Source organism: Aquarana catesbeiana, linkage group LG13, assembly GCF_042186555.1.
Source record: "Aquarana catesbeiana isolate 2022-GZ linkage group LG13, ASM4218655v1, whole genome shotgun sequence".
Classification (NCBI taxonomy): Eukaryota; Metazoa; Chordata; class Amphibia; order Anura; family Ranidae; genus Aquarana; species Aquarana catesbeiana.
Genome location: NC_133336.1, coordinates 136,127,347 through 136,147,017, shown reverse-complemented (window position 1 = coordinate 136,147,017; position 19,671 = coordinate 136,127,347). Strand labels below are relative to the sequence as shown.

At 44.4% G+C, this 19,671-nt stretch overlaps 1 protein-coding gene across 2 annotated transcripts in view; it reads right to left on the bottom strand.

The window, feature by feature from the left end:
• INO80 (INO80 complex ATPase subunit) overlaps positions 1 to 19,671 on the bottom strand; it is a 357,091-nt gene that overhangs the window by 246,741 nt on the left and 90,679 nt on the right. The gene's annotated exons all lie outside the window — the stretch shown is intronic.

Sequence of the window (19,671 nt, the reverse complement as noted above, 5' to 3'; positions counted from 1 at the left end):
CTTTTGGGCTAAAAATAGCGCCTGTAAAACGGCTCCCCTGCAGTCTGTGTGAAAGCTCGAGTGCTTTCACACTGAGGCGATGCGCTGGCAGGATGTTAAAAAAAAGTCCTGCAAGCAGCATCTTTGGAGCGGTGTGTATACCGCTCCTCCACCACTCCTGCCCATTGAAATGAATGCGCACCCCTGCCGAAGTGCCTGCAAAGCGTTTCGGCAGCAGCGCTTCAGGGGCGCATTTAACCCCTTCTTCGGCCGCTAGCTGGGTTATAAGCGCCCCGCTAGCAGCCGAATAGCGCCGCTAAAATTATGGTAAAGCGCCGCTAAAATTAACAGCGTTTTACCGTCAACGCATGCCCGCTCCAGTGTGAAAGCAGCCTTAAGTAATAAGTGATACAGAAAATTTTTTATATTTAAACATTTATTAAACAAAACAAACCTCCAATCAGTTCACTTGTATGTAGAATTTAGATAAAAAAAAAAATAACTATATCTTAAATATTAAATACACAAAAACAGGTAATCAAAACTTTTGGACGAAAAAAAAATGGGCTAACTTTACTGCTTTTTTTTTTTTTTAATTTCATTAGTGTATTTTTTTTTTAAAAATTGCGTTTGAAAGACCGCTGCGCAAATACCGTGTGACATAAAATATTGCAACAACCGCTATTTTATTCCCTAGGGTCTCTGCTAAAAAATATATATATATATATAATGTTTGGGGGTTCTAAGTGATTTTCTAGCAGAAAATACAGGATTTTTACTTGTAAGCAACAAGTGTCCGAAAAGATTTAGTCTTTAAATGGTTAAACTGAAAACTTCTCCACAGAGTTCAGTCTATTGATAAAAGAACCTGAAAGAGATACAAATGTATCTTCTTATCAGACTTGGCAGGCTGCCCAGAGGAGGAGAGAAGAAAACTTCAGACAACTTGCAATTGACTTCTATTACAGAAGTCATTTGCAAGTCCTGCTGAATCGGCTTTTTTTATCAGCACAATCCGCCGATGCCGATTAAGTAAAAAAAGCCAAATATCGGCCGATATATCGGTCGACCTCTACCAAAAAGGGTTCTTTGCAAGACAAGGCTGCCAGTTCAGAGTCTCACCTAGGGTTGTCACCTTTTCGCCAAGCCAAACCCGAACACATTAGCAGCGCATGCCAATATTTTTAATTTTTTTTGTAGTACATTAAATTCATTACCTCTGTACAAAGCAATGCACAGATATTTCTTTTTATGTAGTATACACACTGATCATATATTTTTATGATTAGATAAAATTTCTAATCATATAGAGTTAATCACAAGACTCCCGCTTTACATCAGATTCAACAGAGTTCTCCTTTAGATCTGAATCCGCAGAGTTCCCCTTTACATCTGAATGCACAGGGTTTGTTCCCCTTTACATTCTGCAGGAGAGGAGTACAGAGGGTAAGATGGGGGCAGTATGTACAGGAGAGAAGTGTGGAGGGGATGATGGGGGCAGTATGTACAGGAGAAGAGTGTGGCAGGGATGACGGGCGCAGTATGTACAGGAGAGGAGTGTGGCGGGGATGATGGGGGCAGTACGTACAGGAGAGGAGTGTGGAGGGGATGATGGGGGCAGTACGTACAGGAGAGGAGTGTGGAGGGGATGATGGGAGCAGTAAGTACGGGAGAGGAGTGTGGAGGGGGTGATGGGGGCAGTACGTACAGGAGAGGAGTGTGGAGGGGATGATGGGGGCAGTTTGTACAGGAGAGGAGTGTGGAGAGGATGATGGGGGCAGTTTGTACAGGAGAGGAGTGTGGAGGGGAAGATGGGGGCAGTATGTACAGGAGAGGAGTGTGGAGGGTATGATGGGGGCAGTATGTACAGGAGAGGAGTGTGGCAGGGATGATGGGGGCAGTATGTACAGGAGAGGGGTGTGGAGGGCATGATGGGTGCAGTATGTTCAGGAGAGGAGTGTGGAGGGGGTGATGGGGGCAGTATGTTCAGGAGAGGAGTGTGGCGGGGATGATGGGGGTAGTATATACAGGAGAGGGGTGTGGAGGGCATGATGGGTGCAGTATGTTCAGGAGAGGAGTGTGGAGGGGATGATGAGGGCAGTATGTACAGGAGAGGAGTGTGGAGGGGATGATTGGGGCAGTATGTACAGGAGAGGAGTGTGGAGGGGATGACAATGGCAGAATGGGGAAGGATTTCTTGCAGTGTCTGGGGTGACCAGGGAGCAATGATGGGAAGATAAGGGAAGGAAAGTGACCATGGAATTATGTCCCTCAACTAGGGGGGTAGGAAGCAGCTCAGAGTGATGTCTGTATGAAGTGGTCTGGGGGAGATGCAAGCTGGGGGGAGATGCAAGCTGGGGGGAGTGGGGGGGCTGAGAAGTGGTCAGATAGTGATGTCTATAATCAAAAAAGCTCCTGTGCTCATCCACTAAAAACATATACAACAATAAATCATACAACAGTACTACTTGATGGAAACAATCCAGCCCCTAGCACTCTGTATGTCCAGATGATGAGAAGGTAATTCATGACCATTTATATAACCTCGTGTTATCCAAGCTCTGAGTCTGTACAATCAGAAGTGTGAACTCTCCACATAAAGTGCCTTGCAATAGTATTCTCCCCCCTTGGATTTTTACCTATTTTGTTACATTACAGCCTTTAGTTCAATGTTTTTTTAATCTGAATTATATGTAATGGATCAGAACACAATAGTTTAAGTTGGTGAAGTAAAATTAGAAAAATATATACATAAAAACTATTTTTCAGAAATAGAAAACTGATAATTGGTATGTGCGTATGTATTCACCCCCTTTGTTATGAAGCCCATAAAAAGCTCTGGTGCAACCAATTACCTTCAGAAGTCACATAGTTAGTGAAATGATGTCCACCTGTGTGCAATCTAAGTGCCACATGATCTGTCATTACATAAACACAGCTTTTTGAAAGGCCCCAGAGGCTGCAACACCTAAACAAAAGGCACCGCTAACCAAACACTGACATGAAGACCAAGGAACTCTCCATACAAGAGACAATGTTGTTGTGAAGTACAAGTCAGGGTTAGGTTATAAAAAAAAATATCCAAATCTTTGATGATCCCTAGGAGCACCATCAAATCTATCATTACCACATGGAAAGAACATGGCACAACAGCAAACCTGCCAAGAGATGGCTGCACACCGAAACTCACGGACCGGGCAAGGAGGGCATTAATCAGAGAGGCAGTACAGAGACCGAAGGTAACCCTGGAGGAGCTGCAGAGTTCCACAGCAGAGACTGGAGTATCTGTACATAGGATGATAATAAGCCATACGCTCCATAGAGTTGGGCTTTATGGCAGAGTGGCCAGAAGAAAGCCATTACTTTCAGCAAAAAACAAAATGGCACATTTTGAGTTTGCGAAAAGGCATGTGGGAGACTCCGAAAATGTATGGAGGAAGGTGCTCTTGGTCTGATGAGACTAAAATTTAACTTTCTTTCTCGTACATCAGGGGACACAGAGCCTTAGCAATTACCGATGGGTTATAAAGGGTATCACTAGGTGATTGGAAACTGGCACACCCTAGACAGGAAGTTCAACCCCCTATATAATCCCTCCCCTTACTGGGAGTACCTCAGTTTTTCCGCCAGTGTCTTAGGTGTTGGTCACGAGTAAAGATGTGCTGTGCTGTGCTGAGCTCCGCTGGAATATCCTCACTGGGGCAAGCCATGCAACTGGATCCATTCAAGGTGTCTTTTCCAGGCCGAATTGGATGGTACCCGGGCCTCGTATCCGAAGAAACAAGGTTTTACCTGTAACGCTTCTCTTTTTAGAGAGCTGGACCCCAGGACCCAGTATTTGTTTTTTTCAGCCATATTCCTGGCGGGGTGCTTTACAGGCCCAGAACTGCGGATCCCCCTATTTAAGGGGGCCCCAGTCTCTGAAGGTTTTTCTCTAAACGGAGCCCACCGTGAGAGGAGAAGATTGGGTCTGTTATACAGAACCCTGCAGCTGGATAAGGTAAGGGAGACTCCTCAAGAATTTTTTAATTCTAGTAGGTTTCTCCTTTAAGTAAATGTATGCTATGCCTATAGTCGCCACTGGGGGCTGTCAAGAGCACATACCTTCCATGCCTGTTCTGTCTGTCTCAGTGGCCACACTGTACATTCCTCCAGCCATGCTCCAGGTAGGATGTGGGCTTAGGGGGCCGGGGTGAGCTTTAGCAGGGAGCGGTAGTATACCGCACCACCTGTCGCCGCCGCCATTTTGGCAGCTTCTTATCCACCGGCCCTTCTCTCTCCTCTGCCCCAGCCTCCCCTCCATGCTTGTTCCGAGGATGGGAGCCTCAGCTCGCGCGGGAAAGAGCAAGTTTTTGAAAAAGCGAGGGGGTGGCGCGGAAGGGATGGTTAGAGGAGGGGGGGTGGAGCGTTAATGCGACGTCAGGCGTGTTTAGACGCCCACATCGCTGGCTACACAAGCTATAAAGTGCACTCTCTTTCAGGTGCACACAGCTTATGGAGGGACACAGAGCAGACGGGCACATGTGAGTGTGGGACACAGGCATTCCCAGGCAGCATTTACTTAAGTACCAGACTGGGTATTGGTAGCAGCGGCAGTTGCTGAACTACATTGCTCAGCAGTCAGTGCATTTTTGTGGTACCTCTACCTTTGTTGCTAGGTACTATGGGCAGAAGAGGTACAAATACCCCGAAAAATAGGGGCTCAAAGGGATCCCCCTCAGGTTCTGAGGACCCTCCCTGTGCAGCACCTTCCCCTCCTGAAGGACCTGGGGAAGCTGGCCAGGGTGAGCCGTCGGGGTCAGGGGCTGCAACTGCTTCTGGCACTTCAGCCCCTGTATATATTACGCAGGAGGTATTTTCCTCAACCATAAATGGTTTAGAGGAAAGATTAGTGGCCTTAATCTAATCTTCACTCAGTGGAAGAAAACGCACTAGGTCCCCCCCTGTCACCCAGGAACCTCAAACAGAGGAACTCTGGGAAAAAGGAGAGGAATCCCTCTCAGAAGACGGGGATGAGACTGATGATTCCTCTTCTGAGGAATCAAGCGGAGAGGGGACCTCTTCAGCTTCTCAGGATGAGAAGGTGTTGGTGCAAATTCTTGCTGGATTGGTCTGCTCCACATTCAAGTTACCCGTATGTGAGTCAGTTAAGGAACCCTCCTCTTGTTTGGGTTCACTGAAGCCTCCTCAAACTACACATGCCTTTCCTGTTCATGGTTTACTGGAAAAGCTTATTTATTCTGAGTGGGATCACCCAGATAAACATTTTTTCCCTCCTAAAAAGTTTTCAACACTTTATCCTATGGAGGAAACATTTACCAAGATGTGGGATATACCGGCGTTTGACGCCGCCATATCCTCCGTAAATAAAAGTCTGACTTATTTTGTCCTGTTCACAACGCTCAGATGCTTAGGGATCCAACTGATAAAAAATTGAATTCCTGTTAAAAAACGTTTTCACCTTGGCAGGTTCAGTGGCTCAACCTGCAGTGGCAGTAATTGGAGTTTGTCAATACTTGAGAGACCATGTTAAACAGGTGCTCAAAGTTTTACCTGAACAGCAGGCTCGGGGGTTGGCCAACCTACCAGCGGTTTTGTGTTTTGCTGTTGACCCAATCAGAGATTCTATCCTCCAGACCTCTCGCCTTACGCTTGGGTTGGTACATATGCATAGAATCTTATGGCTGAAAAATTGGTCAGCCGAATCACTATGTAAGAAGCTCCTGGCAGGGTTTCCCTTTCGTGGTGCAAGACTGTTCGGGGAGGATTTGGACAATTATATCCAAAGGATCTCTAGTGGGAAAAGCACCCTTTTACCAGTAAAGAAAAGGGGTAAACGTCCTTCCTTTAAACAGGCTCTTTCTCCAGTGGCGGGGGCATCAGCCTCCAAGCAGTCACAACAGCCTCCTCCGTCAGGCTCAAAAGTTAAATCTCAGAGTCAACCCCAGGGACAGAAGAAGTCCTGGGGGAGGAAGTCTACAAGACACAAGGCTAAAACCTCCTTATGAAGGGGCACCCCCGCTCGCTCGAGTGGGGGGAAGATTGCTAAAGTTCTCAAGGGTCTGGCAGGAGGATTTTCAGGACAGATGGGTAGTCTCCACAAAAACTCTAGGTTACAAACTAGAGTTCTGGGAATTCCCCTCTTCTCGTTTCCTCAGATCAAATGTCCCCAAAGACCCAGAGAAAAAGAAGCCTCTCTTTCTAGCATTGGAGCGACTTTTGTCACAAAAAGTTATCCTGGTAGTCCCCACGCAAGAGCAGGGATTGGGGTTTTATGCAAACCTTTTCACGGTACCAAAGCTAAATGGAGATGTCAGACCCATTCTAGATCTCAAAGATCTAAACCGATTCCTAAAAGTACGGTCCTTTCGCATGGATTCAATCCGATCGATTGTCTCCATCCTACAAGGAGGAGAGCTTCTGGCATCAATAGACATCAAGGATGCATACCTGCATGTACCTATTTTCCGGGCTCATCAAAAATATCTGTGTTTCGAAGTAGAAAAACGCCACTTTCAGTTTGTAGCCCTGCCTTTCGGGCTAGCCACTGCACCTCGGGTGTTTACAAAGATCTTGGCTCCTCCTCTAGCCAGATTAAGATCCCAGGGTATAACACTAATAGTGTACCTAGACGACCTGCTCTTGATAGATCGGTCGGTAGCCCACTTGGACCAAAACTTGGTCACCACAATCAACTACCTGGAATACCTAGGCTGGCTCCTCAACTTAGAGAAGTCTTCTTTAAATCCAGTAAGAAGACTAGAGTATTTGGGTCTGGTCATAGATACAGCCCAGAAGAGGGTATATTTACCCCAGGCAAAAAGCAGCGCCATAAAGAGATTCAGATTCAGGTAGTCAGGGCAAAGAAGGGTCCTTCTATTAGCCTATGCTCCCTATGTTCCCTATGCTCAGTTTCATTTGAGACTGCTGCAAAACAGTATCTTGTCCGCCTGGAACAAAAAAGCCCAGGGGTTAGATTTTCCAATGCACCTGTCTCCTACAGTGCGTCAGAGCCTCAGTTGGTGGTTGATTCCCGAGAATCTGCAAAAAGGAAAATCCTTTTTACCAGTTACCTGGACAGTGGTTAGACATCAAAGAAATTCTGGACAGCTGCACTCCAAAAATATTTTCCTTTATTCAATAAGGTGTCATCCAAAATACAGGTTACAGCAAAATGGAACAAAGCTTACGCGTTTCGCACTACAAGGAGTGCTTAGTCATAGCTTTTCTTTGATGTCTAATTGCCAGCACCTAGACTTCTAGACTGAAGGAGATGCCTTTTACCTTGATCTGACCCACCTGGAGCAGTGATACTCTCTCCCTATTTGGATTCCTGGACTTTACCTGGACAGTGGTAACAACAGATGCCAGTCTTTCAGGTTGGGGAGCAGTTCTGGAACAGTCGACTGTCCTGGGGAGGTGGTCCAAGACCGAGAGGACCTTACCCATCAACATTTTGGAGATCCGTGCGGCATATCTAGCCCTGAAAGCCTGGATACGCAGGTTACAGGGTTGCCCTGTCAAGATCCAGTCCGACAATGCCACAGCAGTGGCTTATATCAATCACCAAGGAGGAACCAGGAGTCATGCAGCTCAGGAGGAAGTAAACCAGATCTTAATCTGGGCAGTAAAGCATGTGCTGTGCATATCGGCAATCTTCATTCCGGGGGTAGAGAACTGGCAGGCGGACTATTTAAGGTGCCGACAGTTAGTTCCAGGGGAATGGTCTCTTCACCCTGACATCTTCTTGGCCATATGCAAAATATGGGGAGTTCTGGATGTAGATCTCTTTGCGTCCAGGTTCAACAACAAGATTGACAACTTTGTGTCAAGAACAAGAGATCCACTTGCATGCGGGACAGATGCGTTGGTGACTCCGTGGCATCGGTTCTCTCTGGTTTATGCATTTCCTCCTATTCTGATGCTGCCACGACTTCTTTACAGGATCAAGCAGGAAAAGAAGTCGGTGCTTCTGGTGGCCCCAGCGTGGCCCAGAAGAGCTTGGTATGCAGAAATAGTGAAGATGGCAGTAGGTTCCCCTTGGACCCTACCGTCACATCCAGACCTGCTATCCAAGGGACCAGTGTTCCATTCTGCCTTACAAACGCTAAATTTAACAGTTTGGCTATTGAAACCCACGTTCTAAAGAGTCGTGGGCTTTCAGGTCCCGTGATTTCTACCTTGATTAATGCAAGGAAGCCAGCTTCCAGAATGATTTATCATAGAGTCTGGAAAGCATATGTCTCATGGTGTGAATCCAGGGATTGGCATCCCAGAAAATATGTCATAGGCAAAATCCTTGACTTTCTGCAAATGGGGTTAGAGATGAAGCTGGCCTTGAGTACCATCAAGGGCCAGGTCTCGGCCTTATCAGTTCTGTTTCAACGTCCACTTGCTTTGCATTCTTTAGTCCGAAACTTTATACAGGGGGTAACGTGCCTTAATCCTCCGGTTAAGGCGCCTCTAAACCCCTGGGACTTGAATTTAGTTCTGTCAGCTTTACAGAAGCAGCCTTTTGAACCGATACGTCAAATTCCCTTAGTTCTGCTGACAAGGAAATTAATTTTTCTGGTGGCCATTTCTTCTGCCAGAAGCGTATCAGAATTAGCGGCCCTTTCTTGTAAAGAACCATATCTAATAATGCACAAGGATAGAGTGGTGTTACGCCCTCAACCTAGCTTTCTACCGAAGGTGGTTTCAGGTTTTCATCTAAGCCAAGATATTGTTCTGCTTTCCTTTTTTCCAGATTCCTGTTCTACGGAAGAAAGGTCACTACATTCTTTGAATGTAGTGAGAGCAGTCAAAGCCTTTCTGGAAGCGACTGCTCAGGTTTGCAAAACGGATGTTTTGTTTGTATTGCCAGAAGGTCCTAACAGAGGACAGGCAGCGTCGAAATCTACCATTGCTAAATGGATTCGACAAGCAATTGTTCAAGCTTATGGTTTGAAGCAGAAAGCTCCGCCTTTTCAGATCAAGGTGCACTCCACTAGGGCTATTAGTCCTTAGTGGGCAGTGCATCACCAGGCCTCCATGGCTCAAATCTGCAAGGCCGCAACCTGGTCGCCAGTCCATACATTCAGCAAATTTTATCAGGTGGATGTGAGAAGGCATGAGGATATCGCCTTTGGGCGTAGTGTGCTGCAGGCAGCGGTACAAGGTCCTCAGGTCTGATTACACCCTACTTTGTGTGGTTCCCCTCCCCTCAGATAGCATTGCTCTGGGACATCCCATCAGTAATTGCTGAGGCACTGTGTCATGTGATGTACGAGAAAGAAAATAGGATTTTTATAACAGCTTACCTGTAAAATCTTTTTCTTTTGAGGTACATCACGGGACACAGAGGTCCCTCCCCTCTTCTAATACACTTATATTGCTTTAGGTACTCCCAGTAAGGGGAGGGATTATATAGGGGGTTGAACTTCCTGTCTAGGGTGTGCCAGTGTCCAATCACCTAGTGATACACTATATAACCTATCAGTAATTGCTGAGGCTCTGTGTCCCGTGATGTACCTCAAAAGAAAAGGATTTTACAAGTAAACTATTATAAAAATCCTATTTTTTGGCCATCAAAGAAAACGCTATGTCTGGCGCAAATCCAACACAACAAATCACCCAAAGAACACATGGTGGTGGCAGCATCATGCTGTGGGGATGTTTTTCAGCAGTCGGGACTGGGAAAATGGTCAGCGTTGAGGGAAAGATGGATGGTGCTAAATACAGGGATATTCTTGAGCAAAACTTGTACCACTCTGTGTGTGATTTGAGGCTAGAACGGAGGTTCACCTTCCAGCAGGACAATGACCCCAAAACACACTGCTAAAGCACTTGAGTGGTTTAAGGGGAAACATGTAAATGTGTTGGAATGGCCTAGTCAAAGCTCAGACCTCAATCTAATAGAAAATCTGTGGTCAGACTTAAAGATTGCTGTTCACAAATGCAAACCATCCAACTTGAAGGAGCTGGAGCAGTTTTGCAAGGAGGAATGGGCAAAAATCCCAGTGGTAAGATGTGGCAAGCTCATAGAAACTAATCCAAAGCGACTCTTGGAGCTGTGATAGCCGCAAAAGGTGGCTCTACGAAGTATTGACTTTAGGGGGGTGAATAGTTATGCACATTGACTTTTTCTGTTATTTTGTCCTATTTGTTGTTTGCTTCACAATAAAAAAAAAAAAAAACACATCTTCAAAGTTGTGGGCATGTTCTTTAAATTAAATGATGCAAATACTTAAATACTTAAACAATCAATGTTAATTCCAGGTTGAGAGGCAACAAAACATGAAAAATACAGGGTTACATGAATGGTTATAAATTACTTCACATTATGTAGTCTGAACAATTGGGGGATGTTTGCATAGACAGACATGTGTGCTGCCTAGGAGTTATCTGTCAAATGTGATGGGCTGCAGACTCTCCCCTACCCCCACACTCACCATCTCCTCCATTCTTCTGTCAACTTAACCCTTCACTGCATCTCCTAAAGAGCACAACCTCCTGAAAGTTTGCAACTTTCCACCCAAGGAGACTTCTCCCAGAAAAAACTCAGCTCACCTTCTCCCTTTCTCTAATTTGAGCAGCGGCCAGTCCAAGTCCCGACAATAGCTACAATGAGCTCCGCCTCCCAGTTCCCTCAGCACACCGCACTGGTGATTGGGGGGGTTTTGAGTCAGAGATAACTGGGATCCTGCACGAGACTGGAAGGGGGGGGGGGGGGACATAAATGAGCTTTGGATTCCGAACACACACTGCAGGCACAGTGTATTCTTTAAAAGCAATGCCGCTGCTGTGTCACAGTGACAGGTATGCTGATGGTCCCCCCCTGTCCAAATGGTCTGTCCCTGGCCTGGGCTGAATCATGTGCCCGGGTTATAGGCAGTACAAAACCCAGGCACATGATTCAAGACCCGGACTGTCCAGGTGAATATCGGGTAGGTGGCAACTCTGATGAATTTTGCTTGCCGATAGAAACGTGTCAGCTAGACGCCCCTGTTTTTACAGGGTCCACCCCAGACTTTTCACCCCTTTATTTTCCACCATCCCTGTCCCGGGATCAGACGTTTCTATGAGAGCATGGGTAACCGTACTGCCCAGTGATGATTGCAGCCTATAACAGCCAGCACTTTTATGGATGAATTACTTTCATTAATTTTACATATGAACTTACTTTGTGTCCACTGACTTTTAAGAAGGCACTTTATCTATTTGGGATTACTAAATTCCCACACACACCTGAGCACTGACGCACAGTGGATGTGAACCAAAGCTCCCGCCTGGAATCCCAATCACGTGAACTCTCCCGTCAGTGTTACACGTTTAGTGTGCGGCTTTGCCTATCAGCTGAGCAGTCCGGTCTCGGTGACATCGCTGACTTCAACTGCAAGGACCGGCAAACCTCTGCTGAGACCCTTACTGAGTGGGCTCCAACTCTAGTGATGTACGGCCGGTGAGTGAATCTGTTTGTGAGCGGAGCGGTCTGGTCCTGTTGAAACCGCTAATTAGCCGTGCACAGACCAGCAAGCTCCTTAATGCTGGATTGTGTCTAGTTATCCTGAGTTGACGCTTTTATAAGGATACCGGACTGTGGGTGTTTGATATATACCTAACCCTGAACCTGTGAGCATGTGTTTCATCCCTGTTAATTAAGTTTACTTCCATTCTAGCCATCATACACAGATCGTTACAGAGGAAGGAGTCCCCCCCCCCCCCACTTGCTATTTTCACCAAGCAGATTCCTATACCTAATATTCCTTAATTGCTCTCATACCAGAGGACCTCTACCATCATTCAGGACTACTCCTGCAGCCCCCTGTTCCATCCTTTGTTTGACCCCCTTGATGTCCGGCACCAGGTCAGGCTCTATATTATCTGGTGCATTTACCACCTTGCCTTCTATGAACTGATGCTTTTCATTTTATTTATTATAGCCAACTATTGCTTTATATTTCCCCATATTTTTACTTCTGTTTAGATACTGTTACACTCCCCTTCCTTTGGGCTATCTTTACAGATGGTACCTCCTTGAGGATTTTATCCAATTTTTTTCTAGGTGGCAACCCTACTCTCACCTCATAGAGGTAATAGCTGCAAGGAAAACGACTTTGTGGGCGAGTTGAAATAACAGTCTGAAGCCAAGGCTAAATCATCATCTAAGTTCCTCCTGTAAAAGTCTCTGGCATGGTACATGTCCAAGACCAGAACCACAAACTCCAAGCAATATGCCAGTTCCAGACAAAATTTCTGAAGATTTAGGAAAGACAAAGAACCATTATAACATTTGAACAGTTAGAAATACAGTACGTTGTTTGACAGAGCCCTTGGCAACTTTCCCTCATCAGGAGGTGTCACAGTTGGAATGCCATGAGAACCAAAGGCTACCACTGGAGCCAGCAACTTCGTCAACACCCAAGGTGCAAAGGAGAGGCCAAAGGGTAGGGCCCCAAACTGGTAGTGTATATGACAGAGTAGAAATCTCTGAAGCACAAGAACAGTTCTCATCTGGGTTTCCTAGAGAGGTCCCCAAGGGTTCCGCCGCTGGATATGGCAAAGAGGTGTGTGCAGCGTAAGCGATGTCAACAACAGGTAATGACGGGGCTGGCAAGGATAAAGGCAGTGGAGAATAGGCAGGTGCCTGGCTGCGCAGTGAGAACAGTGACTCCCATGCCTCCTAGCCCCCCCCCCCAAAAAAAAAAAATTCCAAGCAGCTATACATTCCTTTCCCATATTGTTCATTTTAAAAGGTTAGGAAAAAAAATGTCATAGCCAAAGAGGAGTAGAAATAAATTTATATTTAGTCTAATATATTCACCTTGCAAGTAAAAAGCCCAAACATCTATCAATCAGAGATTAATTGCCAAACTGTTGGTCCTCAAACAATCCAGACCTTAGGGAAAGGAGGGGCAAAGCCTAAATGTATCTATTTAGTTCAACAAAGGCATCAGCAAAGTGCACTGAATTTGACTGTCCTAAGGTCTGTACCTGCACCCAACATGGGGTTCCTGGAACTCCAGCAGCATAGACGTGCTCATATGGGCTCTTTTATACAACTCCCTCCACCCATCCGACGTGTTACATCAGGATGTGGTGCAGACGCATTTCAGGGAGCCATGCATGCGCAGAACGGGGAGCCTCTGTCCCCGCAGCCAAACCCCATGGCTTGTTGCTAGTATATGTAACTGTATTCCTTAAAGGGGTTGTAAAGTCACAAGGTTTTTTTATCTTAATGCATTCTATGCATTAAGATAAAAAGCCCTCTGTGTGCAGCAGCCCCTCTCAGTCCCCCCTAATACTTACCTGAGCCCCACCTCTGTCCAGTGATGTCCAAAAGTCTCTCGGCCATCCAACATGACTTTCCCTCCCGATTGGCTAACTGCCGTGTCTCAGACAATCAGAAAAGAGAGGGGGCGGGGCCGAAACAAAGCTCCATGTCTGAATGGACACACAGAGCTGCAGCTCAGCTCAGGTGCCCCCATAGCAAACTGCTTGCTGTGGGGGCCCTCAAATGGAGGGGGGGGGCCAGGAGCACAGAAGAGGCACCCGAGAAGAGGAGGAACGGGGCTGCTTTGTGCAAATCCACTGCAACAGAGCAGATAAGTATAACATGTTTGTTATTTTTATCGAAAAAAAACACAAGACTTTACAATCACTTTAAATAAATGAAAAAATATAGATCTTTGTAAGGGTCCATTACTAATCCCCTTGGATGTGTATACAAATATTTTTTGTAGATATATTTTCACATTCTGTATTGTAGAATACTGACTGTTACAGCTGCATTCATGAACAGGATCCCAAACTGTCATTTCTCCTACTGTATATATATATATATGTTTTTCTGTCATATTTTAATACATTTTTCATTTTCTTTGAGTTTGTCCTTGTGGGCTGCGTGCCCACTAGTGGGGAGTGCCCATGTTACCAGGGATCTCCATACGGACCCCCATGGCATCTGGTGTGCCGTGGGTGGGAGCGAGGTATGTCCCCGCCGGGTGTTTACCCGGTTTGGGGGCCGACCTGCCACCCTCAGCAGTGATTCACGTGCCCTGTTTGATGGGAGCGTGATGTGGGTTGGGGCAGGGTCTCTTTCCCTTACTGAGTCTCCACATTCATCATACCAGGGCCTTCCTGCCCTGCCTGTATACCTCCCCTCCCTTCCATCCGGCACAACCAGATGGGCGGGATGTGTTACCTTATCATGTCAGATGGGTGGAGGGGGATATAAAGAGCCAATATGAGCATGTTCAAGCTGCTGGAGTTCCGGGGAGCCCATGTTGGCCACACAAGTGATTGCAGGTATGGAGCTTAGGACAGTCAAATTCAGGGTACTATGTTGATGCTTTTGTTGAACTATATAGATACATTTAGGTGACGCTTTGCCCCTCCTTTCCCTCAGGTCTGGATTGTTTGAGGACCACTAGTTTGGCAATTAATCTCTGATTGTTAGAGGTTTGGGCTTTTTACTTGCAAGGTGAATATATTAGACCAAGTTTTATATTAGACCACTCTTTTTCCCTAACCTTTTACAATTAACAATATGGGAAGTGGATGTATAGCAGCTTGGAGTTTTTTTTTTTTTTCAGCTGCTTTGTGAAATGGCCCTTATACTTACCTCTGCACTCTATATGTTACTCTAGTGCCTGGATTGCCATCAAGTGGACATTTAGGCTCCCTAGACTGTAATCTGAATCAGGATAAGTGAGAAACCATTATTGAGGGTAAATTGCAGCAAAATTCCTTTGCATTACAAGTGTATTCACTATGTTTTATTGATGTATGTTCATTACTAGATTATTTAAGGCTCTTTATCCCCCTCTGCGGGAGATCCGGTCTTTGGGGCGACTCCCCTAATGCTTGGTGCATTTGGTCCATGGGGATAGACTCCTCTCATTTTTTAATCTGTTTTTAGCCCCACTACATGGTGCAATATTTGGAGGTAGGGAGCTCATTGGGGTAACTAATGTTTGCCTGAAGGGTGCAGCTCGTTTTGTTTTTCTTTATGCATGTTATAGAATATATAAATATGAATGTATTACATATTGTTTATTATTGATTTTGATTTTTGCTTTACCAGTGAATCCATCATGCTTTCCTTTGAAGAAGCCAAATACAGCAAAACATGTCAGAATTATAAGCGTGGTGTTAGTTAAATGCTATACACACTCGAGCAATGATATCAAATGTTTGTAAAAATGTTTTTAGCTTAATTATGTTTAAAAAAATACTACTTGCTTTTATGAAATTTCTTGTACTATTTAATTGTGCACCTAACCTGGTCATGTCCACATAACTCTTTGGAAGTCTAAAAATAATTGTTATATCAACAGCTCGCTGATTACACAGATGTTCCGTAGAGCTGTAAATGTAAACATTATTTCAGGGTATCCTCGATATCGTTAACTTTTTGCCAAGGGTTCCTCGAAGGTAAAAAGGTTGAGAAATCCTGCACTAGAAAGATGGGCACATGCATGTAAGCATCTTTGATATGCCCAAAGCCAGAAAATATGGTGATTCCATCCAGAACTATTGGATTCAAAGGGAAATATTCAGAGCCATAAAGTGGAAGTAAAGGCGAATACAATTTAGGTTAAAACTGTTGCTTCCCCCATCTCCTCATACCCACACTGCCTACTGTTCATAAAAGAGTTTTGTGTAATTACATTGTTTCAGCTTATCAGCTTCAATGCAAGCACTTGACTGTAAGCTGTGTCTGTCTCCTGTGAGGTTCAATAACGGGGCTAAATTTCCAGAGCTATAGCGTCACACACCAGCTTCAATTGCCCCTCTGTTGCTGACACTTCCTTCCCATTTGCTGCACTGACACACTGAGCTTACAGATCATGTGACTGCACTGAAGCATTAAAACAAAATTAAAAGTATTTACACAGACCACTTTTATAAACAGTAGGCAGCATAGGCAAGAGAAGGGGAAAGCAACATTTTTACCTAAATTGTATTAGCCTTTACTGTACTTCCATTTCCACAAAGAACCAGGATGTGGCAAATGTCCCTTTTCTGTTTAGAAACAGTGAACAGATTGCAGTAAACCACTGGAACCGTTCTGCCATAAGGACTGAGACAATGACAACTTGGTCCAGAAGACTAAAGAAGGCTCGATAAATATCTGCCAGTCTGTACAGAGACACCGAAAGATTAAAAATAGGGAAACAAGGAGGCCCATAACCCTGGGAAAAGCATGCAAAAGACCACAGATGTCCTCCCACTCAGGAATGTAGAGGCACACCTTCATGCAGTGGAAGGCTTGTCTGATGATTTGGCAGACCTAGAATGATCGACTTTGCAGATGGATTAGGAGCCAAGCTTGATGGATTTTGATGTAGTGGAAGGAGTGGGGAAATATAAGGGATGTTTTTTGACCATTTGAAAGATGACTTTGCAGTCTGCTCCTTAGGCCTGTTCTGCTGGGGAAGATGGGAGTGGGTGTTTTTGCCACCTGTAGAATCCTTGATAATATTATTAAGAGCGGGTCCAAAGAGACGTTGTCCCTCAAATGCTTCTTGTAGAAAGGTTCCACATTTGGCAATTAATTTCACATAGCCAAAATGCCCTCTGCATATGCACCAAAATTAGGCACATGCAAAAGATGAGATGGGGGCCTTCTAGCAAAATAAGAATGGGATCATCTGTGGCAGTGCCTAGATTTCTTTTAGGATTTTGATCAGTCAGACATAGATTGACAAGGTAAAATCACAGCCAGGATTTGGGGTACAGCAGGGTCCACCAGCAAGAATAGAGCTCTAAAAAAGCTGGCCAGAGATGCCGGTGGATGACTGTTTTGCTATCAGTGGTGTGCTGGGTAAGCTTGCCAGTAACTGGGACGCTGAACATTATTTAGAAAATATTGTGTTGTAGTGATGAGTTCCTTGTGTTGTTTTGAGCTGCCGTTGAAGATAAAGTCCACAAGTACATTAATGGCCATGTTAAGAAAAGGCATACCTGAATCCACAAATGAAAATGGACCACTTTTGAACAAAATCTTCACAAAAACATACAACAATGACAAGCACTTGAGAGGAGCAAAAAACTTATTATGGTGATGTCAATAGAGACAGAGAAGAAGTTGGAAAAGCAGGTGTACAGAAAAAGTCTTTGTAGTTTTAGGAGTTTTAAATTAGCCAAAACTGGAAACAATACTGGCAGAAGCAATAAGCTGATCTTCCATCTTCAGACTGGTACAACCTACATCAATAAGAGCACCCTTTAAATCCAGGATTAAATTATTCAAAGTCAGAGCCATGGGTATAAGAAACTTGCACTCTAGATTCCTGATCTGGGCAGGCAAACCTGCGAGGGTACGTAGATCAATACTATCCCTGCCTAAAACAAAAGACAGGATCAGCTTTCTGGACCCAATAAAATATCAAGAAGCTGCCTACTTAGTCCGAGTGATAGACTGGTGCACTAACTGAGACAAAGAAACATGGGTAAACTAGGAACTAGGGATGCACCGAAATTTCAGCCACAGAAACATTTCAGCCAAAAATGGTGTTATCGGCATATGCAGATAAGAGAAAAGGTGCCGATAATGGCACTGAAAATGCACCCTATTTTTATTGCGAACTTGCAACGATTTTGGGCCAATTTTACCACGATTACTATGCTTATGGTGTGTTTTTCATAGGTCAAGTGACTCGAAAACCACATCAAAAATGTAACACGGTGCCCTTAATGATGCATTCTTGCTGTATATTCAATGCATTTGAACTGAGAGGTGCATTGTTTGTGCATTTTTTTAAATGACCAAAAATGCACAAAGCTGGATTGTTAACACCACAATGGAAGCGCTGTGAAGACATACATAGAATTTAAAAGGATACGTTTTTCTTGAGATATTCCTGCGCTAAAGGTGCCAATAATGGTCCACAATAAATTCATATTTATTTAAATTTATGATATTAATTAAAAAGTTGAATAATACAATTATAAATTAAAATTATTTTTTTTTTTTTTAAACTGTCATTTTTGGTTTCGGTTTTCGGCCAAGTGCATCCTACATTTCCATTCGGTACACCTCTGCTAGGAACAGGCGACTAATATTGACTTCCCCTTAACAAGTCTCCCATGACTCCCGAATAATGCTATTCCAAGGATGGCGCAACAATATCCACATTTAGAACTACCAAATCTGTCTTTCGGACTACCACCCTATTACCACATCCCAGTCCTTTAACCCCTATTCTGGGGACACCTAATTTTCAACCAGGTAGAAGTGACCACCATTTTTGGGCAGTCGCACAATAGGACACTTTCCAACTACTAAATTTTTTTCAAAATCACCGGCTTATGATACACCATGAGTCCACATCCTATTTCTTAAATGCAATGGACTTTCTTCGATGCAACCAACTGAGTGGCTACCTTAGCTCCTTACCAAAGGAATTCCACATGGTAAGAGAACCATCCTCATTTGAACAGACCGATCTTGCAGGGGAACCAATACGGCATCTGCCCCACTCCTTAACAGTGCTTGGGATCCCGCAGGAACTCCCTTTCTAGCAACAATTAGAGAGGGACCTTAACGTTTTTCAAAGGCACAAAAATAAAGAATTATACTCCTTGCTCATATTAGCGAGTAGATATCAGGAGTTACCAGATGCTACAGAACACCAGTGGTACTACACCGAATGTTTCCTCAGGTACTTAGCGCCTGCTGGTGCTGTCGGGAGTCTGAGGGTACTCTCCTCCATATTTTTTGGGAAAAAGAGGGGACGAGAGGCTAACCTGGGTTATTAAAATAGTGCCACATCCAATATAAAGGATAAATATAGAAAGGAGTTCCCCTAGGCGGACTTTAAAGGCACTTAATGTTTGATTTAAATGGAAATGTATTCTTTTTGTATGATGATATAAATGAAGTACTCAGATAAGTCTGTTTCGTTGCACTGCTTTTAATGTTGTTTCTAAATAAAATTTGTTTATTTTTATACTGTTGTATACTCTGATACATTTCCATTTAAATCAAACATTAAGTGCCTTTAAAGTCCGCCTAGGGGAACTCCTTTCTATATTTAACATTTTTTTGGAATGTCATTCAAGGCTTTTGGAACATGGTCAAAAACAATAAAAGTCCTTACAGGTGTGACTCTAAGGAAGAATCCCCTGGCTTACTTCTTGCATGACACCCCTATGTCTAACAAGAACGCCTTGTTGAAACATCTACTCACAGCTGTCAAGGCCTGTATCCTGACGCTGAGGAAGAGCCCAGTTCGCCCTATTAGATCTCACTGGCTTGCTAGACTCCAGGAAATTCAACTGATGGAGGACCTCACTATAACAATGAAAGAACAGGGTGAGAAATACTGGAAGATTTGGACCCCTTACTTCTTCGAGTCCTGTTGGGTTTTGAATCCCCCTTGCCCAACTTTTCTCCCCCCCCCCCCCCAATCAATTTGTGTATTAGGCCATACATTATACCATTCTCTTGTACAACTTTTCTTTAGATTTGCCAAAACCATATAATATGAGCTCAAACCTAAACACTTTCAATTTTCAATCAGGCAGGCTCTTGTACTACATAGTTGAAGGTACATCTAAAGGAAATTGAACAAGTATGGCCAGCTTTAGTCTTGTGAGCAGCTACCTGTAAAAACCTATAATTAATTAATTAATTAAAGCTGCTAGCACCCAGCACCCACCACCCTCCCTCAAATGTGCAACATATAATCTCTTGTTTATTCCCTT